General features: G+C 45.9%; 1 pseudogene; it reads left to right on the forward strand.

Annotated features, from left to right (window-relative positions):
- The first annotated feature begins 3,714 nt into the window (after positions 1 to 3,714).
- LOC118522190 (protein SET-like) lies at positions 3,715 to 5,004 on the forward strand (annotated as a pseudogene).
- The last annotated feature ends 246 nt before the right edge of the window (positions 5,005 to 5,250 follow it).

Genomic DNA, 5,250 nt, shown 5'->3' on the forward strand with positions numbered 1-5,250 from the left:
AGGAGGAGGTTCCTGAAGCTTCTTCACAACTGTTACTGTTTGGCCTGATGGCAATGTGTGTTTCCTTTTTCCTTATCCTGTAACTTAGCAACCAGGACATCATGGCAATTAAAAAAAAAAAAACAAAAAACCCAGTTTTCATTTTCTCTTATCCAAACCTGTTTTAGAGAGAGAGAGAGAGACAGAGAAAGAGTGTATTGAGGAAACAAGACTACTGTTTAGACTTTTACTAATAGCTTAGTTGGTTTTATATGGTTATTCATACATATTTTATCTTTACTTATTAGAGTATGATAACCAAAAATTCAATGATTTTATTGATTAATTTTTCTCTTCCTTTTTGAGCACTTGGAAATTACCTTTGTGCATAGAAGAAACCAGGATATGATATTGTCCCCACAAGATCGATATCTTTAACTTATTTAAGTATCTGAACAGGCATACTGGAAGACAGATCCACGTTGCATGGGGACTGAAGTTTATACAATTTGGGTCCTTCTTTTTTTTAAAAAAAGATTGTATTTATTCATTTGAGAGAGACAGGGGGAAAGAGAGATAAAGAGCGCATGAGCAGGGGGAGTGGCAGAGGGAGAGGGAGAAGCAGACTCCCTGCTGAGCGGAGAGCCCAACGGGGCTCAATCCCAGGACCCCGAGATCATGACCTGAGCCGAAGGCAGACGCCTAACTGACTGAGCCACCCAAGCACCCCTGGGTCCTTCTTAAAGAAAAAGAATACAAAGTTAGTTCTAAAAATGTTTGTTTAGGGCGCCTGGGTGGCTCAGTCAGTTAAGCGTCTGCCTTCAGCTCAGGTCATGATCCCGGGGTCCTGGGATCGAGTCCCGCATCAGGCTCCCTGCTCAGCGGGGAGTCTGCTTCTCCCTCTGCCTGCTGCTCCCCCTGCTTGTGTGCTCTCTCTGTGTCAAATAAATAAATATTTTTAAAAAATAAATAAAAAATAAGTAAATAAAAATGTTTGTTTATTTGGAAAAAGAAAAGAAATCACAACAAATAACTCCCTGCTCTGACACCAGCCCTTTGGATGTGGCCAAGGGTGTGAGCTGAAGTGGCCTACCTCCCTCTTTGTACCTACAGGGTTGCTGTCAGGGCAGTGCCATACCCACGCTATCCACTCCAGGACCATCCTGATGACCTTGAAGCCCAGCTGCAGCCGCCCCGAACCACCCTAACCCGCCACCCTTGACCTAGCAGCTCTCCTGTGGTTCCCTCTCCTTGAGGTCAAAGAGAAGTCAGGCTACTTGAGGAGGTCCTCCAGCACTGGAACGACCCCTGACCAGGGTATGAGGGTGGCCTGGGCCTCTAGAGCCTGCCCCCTGATCCTGGGGACAGCCCTCTGAGCTGTGAGAGTTTTGCTCAGGAAACCTGCCTAGGCTCTAACCCAGTCTGTGGTTTCTTGTTTCCTAACCTTAAGGAGCCAGTACTTTCACAGCATCACAGGTGTGGGCTTAAATTTTAAAATGTTTTCCTCCAGTCTTCAAATGTCTTTGAAACCGATGGAAATAGGAATTCCTTTGGCTCTGAAAGACTCCGTGTCCTCATTTGTTAATTTCCTCCAGATGCGGTCAAAGCTACCTTTCAAGGAAATTCCTCCCACTGATATGCATACAGAGAAAAAGCCCCGCCTTCATCCCACCGAAGAATCTCCTCAAACTCTCCCACATGCTAGAGACTGTCAAGCAGGCCTCCTGTGGCAACAGAAGTCCCCCCACTGCGACTGTGTGTGAATCGGGGGTCTTCGTTGGGTTCCAAGTTTCAGTGTCTCCCAAAGCGCTGAGCCCATAAGCTCAGGAATCCCTGGGTGCAGATTGACAGGTGCAGGGGGCTGCCCCATTTCACGTGTCACTACAGAAAGTTGGGACTTTGTTGGAGTGCACGGAGGGCAAGTTAAGAATCAGTGGGAAGGTTCCAACATCATGCTGGTATCCACAGCTTCTCCTGCCATTCTGCCTTAGCCCACTTGTGTGTTTTCCTGAAATTCCTCTGGTTCTTCTAAGGGGGAGAAATAAAGAAAAAGCAGTCAGAACCAGCTTCAGGAAGCTTGGGTAGAGGTTGGGCTCATGAGCTGGAGGGGACTCCACTTGTTTCCCTCCCAGTACAAGACTCAGACTCAGACCTGCTATAGCCGTGCTCCAGATGTCACAGGTGCCCTGGACTCTCCCAGGAACCGACCTCTTCTCTAGGAGACCATTCTCATGGGGGCACCTCTCTTGAGCACCTGTTCCATTTCTCCAGCTACTTGTGTGTATCTTTCCTTAAAAGACGCAGAAATGCAGCATTCCCTGCTTCCCTAGACTCCAGAGAGCAAGAGCTCTGGGCAAAGACCACAGAAAACAGGCAGAACCAGTTCGGCAGCTAGAGCTAGAAGCTAAGTGTAAACAGAGCCCGGGGTCCACAGGGAGGGCTACTGGGCTGGGGCTGGCCCAGGCAAAAAGCGCTAACACTTGGGCACAATTACTCTGGCCCCAGACTGGAAGCACAGAAAGAACAATTGGCCTGTCACTTCAGTCTGGGAGATGGGACACCTCACCCAGGCTTGCAGTTTCTAAACCGGAAGACAAACATGCTACAGGGGCCCAGTCAGTTTTGTATCCTGCAACACAGTCACAATTCACAGAAACAAGACTTTCAGTCTCTCACCACGAAAGACAAGAGAAACTAACCAAGATGGATCAGGGAACCAGAAACCTCAAGTAGCCACCAGACTTTGACAGTCAAGAACCCAGAAACTAGCTCAATCGCGGCAACCAACAGTCAACTGCCCAGTCAGTAGCCACCCCAACTCTTGGGAAGGAGGGCTAGAGACTGAAGGACCTTCACAGCCCGCTGCTGGGACTTCCCAAGGGCCAAGGCTCTGCTCTGATGGCAGCTACCTTGAGGTGAGTGACCACGGGGGAAACCTCCAAACTGTGAAAGCAATAGTATTAGTCAGAGATATGGTAAGCACGTGTCCAAGTGCAGTGAGGCAGCCAGCCAGGGAAGTCTGGCTTAATGTGCAGCTCTCACGGACAGGCTGCAGAGAAAGAGGGGTGTTTAGACAAATTTCTTCCATAGGTGTAAAGCATGTTACTTTCCCAAGGGCTAAAAATCTGCCATGTCTTTATGACTTGTGTGAGTGACACCTGGGTCATATTAACCCAGATACATCTCCAAGAAATGCTCGGTATGGCAATCTTCATTAGAACTAACAAGCAATATGGTTGTGAGCTTCAATCAGAAAAACAGTGGAAGAAAGTCCAGTTCTTTTTTCATGACAAAGTCCTGCTTAAGTTGGGAGAAAATCCACTTTTTCTTAAGTTTGGAATGAAGTTTACCCACTTGTAGATGGGGTCTTTGTGTCATTCCCACTTCAGACATCAATGTAGACTGTTGTCACCAGCATGGTGACACGATCGATAGAGCAGGTGGCAAAGCGATCTGCCTGGCTGAGGTAGAACCTTCCCCGGCAGGATCATAACCTTGACATACCTCATCAGGACAAGATGAAAGGCTCCAAAGAACCATATCATGAATGGAAAATGGCACATAACCACGGATGCAGTAATGTTTTCAAATAATGGGTGTTGTGAATAACTTTATGTCAATACATTGGAAAATGCTGTTGAAATGAACAAATTCCTAGAAAAAGAAAAGGCAGAGAGTAATCAGAGCTTCTTCCAGGTGCGCATCTGCCATTGTTTCGTGGACTTTACTCACAACATGACCCCCAAACGCTAGTCTTCGTTCCCGCCTCAAATGAAGGAACCAAGATTGCCTCTTGCCCCCAAGCTGGAGGAGACGTTGACCTCTCAGCACTTGCTGAAGGGAGAAAAGGAACAGCAAGAAGCAATTGAACAGACTGATGAAGTACAAAAGGAAATAGACAGACTTAATGAACAAACCAGTGAGGAGATTTTGAAAGTAGAACAGGAATAAAACAAACTCTGCCAACCATCTTTTCAGAAGAGGTTGGACTTTATCACCAAAATTCCAAATTTGGGGGTAACAACATTTGTCAGTCATCCACAAGTGTCTGCACTGCTTGGGGAGGAGGATGAAGAGGCGCTGCATTATTTGACAAGAGTTGAAGTGACTGAATTTAAAGATATTAAATCAGAGTACAGAATAGATTTTCTTATTTTGATGAAAGCCCTTAGTTTGAAAGTAAAGTTCTGGGTGACTGGGTGGCTCAGTTGGTTAAGCGACTGCCTTCAGCTCAGGTCATGATCTTGGAGTCCCAGGATCGAGTCCCGTACCAGGTTCCCTGCTCAGCAGGGAGTCTGCTTCTCCCTCTGACCCTCCCCCCTCTCATGCTCTCTCTCTCAAATAAATAAATAAAATCTTTAAAAAAAAAGAAAATAAAGTTCTTTCCAAAGAATTTCATCTGAATGAGAGTGGTGATCCATCTTCAAAGTCCACTGAAGTCAAATGGAAATCTGGAAAGGATTTGACAAGAAACGTTCAAGTCAAACGCAGAATAGAGCCAGCAGGAAGAGACAGCATGAGGAACCGGAGAGCTTCTTCACCTGGTTTCCTAACCATTCTGATGCAGGTGCAGATGAGTTAGGAGAGGTCATCAAAGATGATATTTGGTCAAATCTGTGACAGCACTACTCGGTTCCCGATGTGGATGACGGAGGAGGGGAAGGAGAAGAAGAAGGGTTGGAAGATACTGATGAAGAAGGAGATGAGGATGAAGGTGAAGATGAAGATGATGATGTCGGGGGGAAGGAGAGGAGGAGGAAGGAGAAGCTGAGTAATGGAACACTGGTGGATTCCAACCTTCCTTTTTTAATGTTCTCCGGTCCCTGGGAGCAAGTTGCAGTCTTTTTTTTTTTTTTTTTCCTCCTCTTGTGCTCCTTTGCCCTGTTTTTTGAAGTCTCTTTTCTCTCCCTCTATACCATGGTTCTCAAGTTATTTTGGGGGGAAAACACCTTGAGAAAAGAATATCTACCCCTTTCTTTCCAAATTCATTTTTATCCCTTCCTGTCTCAACAAAAACTTTATGGAATCAACACTACTGTGCTCTATGGGAAAAAAGAAAAGCCTTCTGCTCCCTTAGCAGAAGGAAGCTGGAAGCTGAAGGGTGGGAGGCTCCAGTACAGTAGTGCCTAGAATTTTAGCTGTTTTCCTCCTTTCTCTGGATATTGGGCTCAGAGATTACACTGTGTCTCTACATGAATATGGACAGTTAGCATTTACCAACTTGTATCTGTCCACTTTCTCTTGTTTAAAAAAAAAGAAAAAGCACCTTAA

Source organism: Halichoerus grypus, chromosome X (assembly GCF_964656455.1).
Source record: "Halichoerus grypus chromosome X, mHalGry1.hap1.1, whole genome shotgun sequence".
NCBI lineage: Eukaryota > Metazoa > Chordata > Mammalia > Carnivora > Phocidae > Halichoerus > Halichoerus grypus.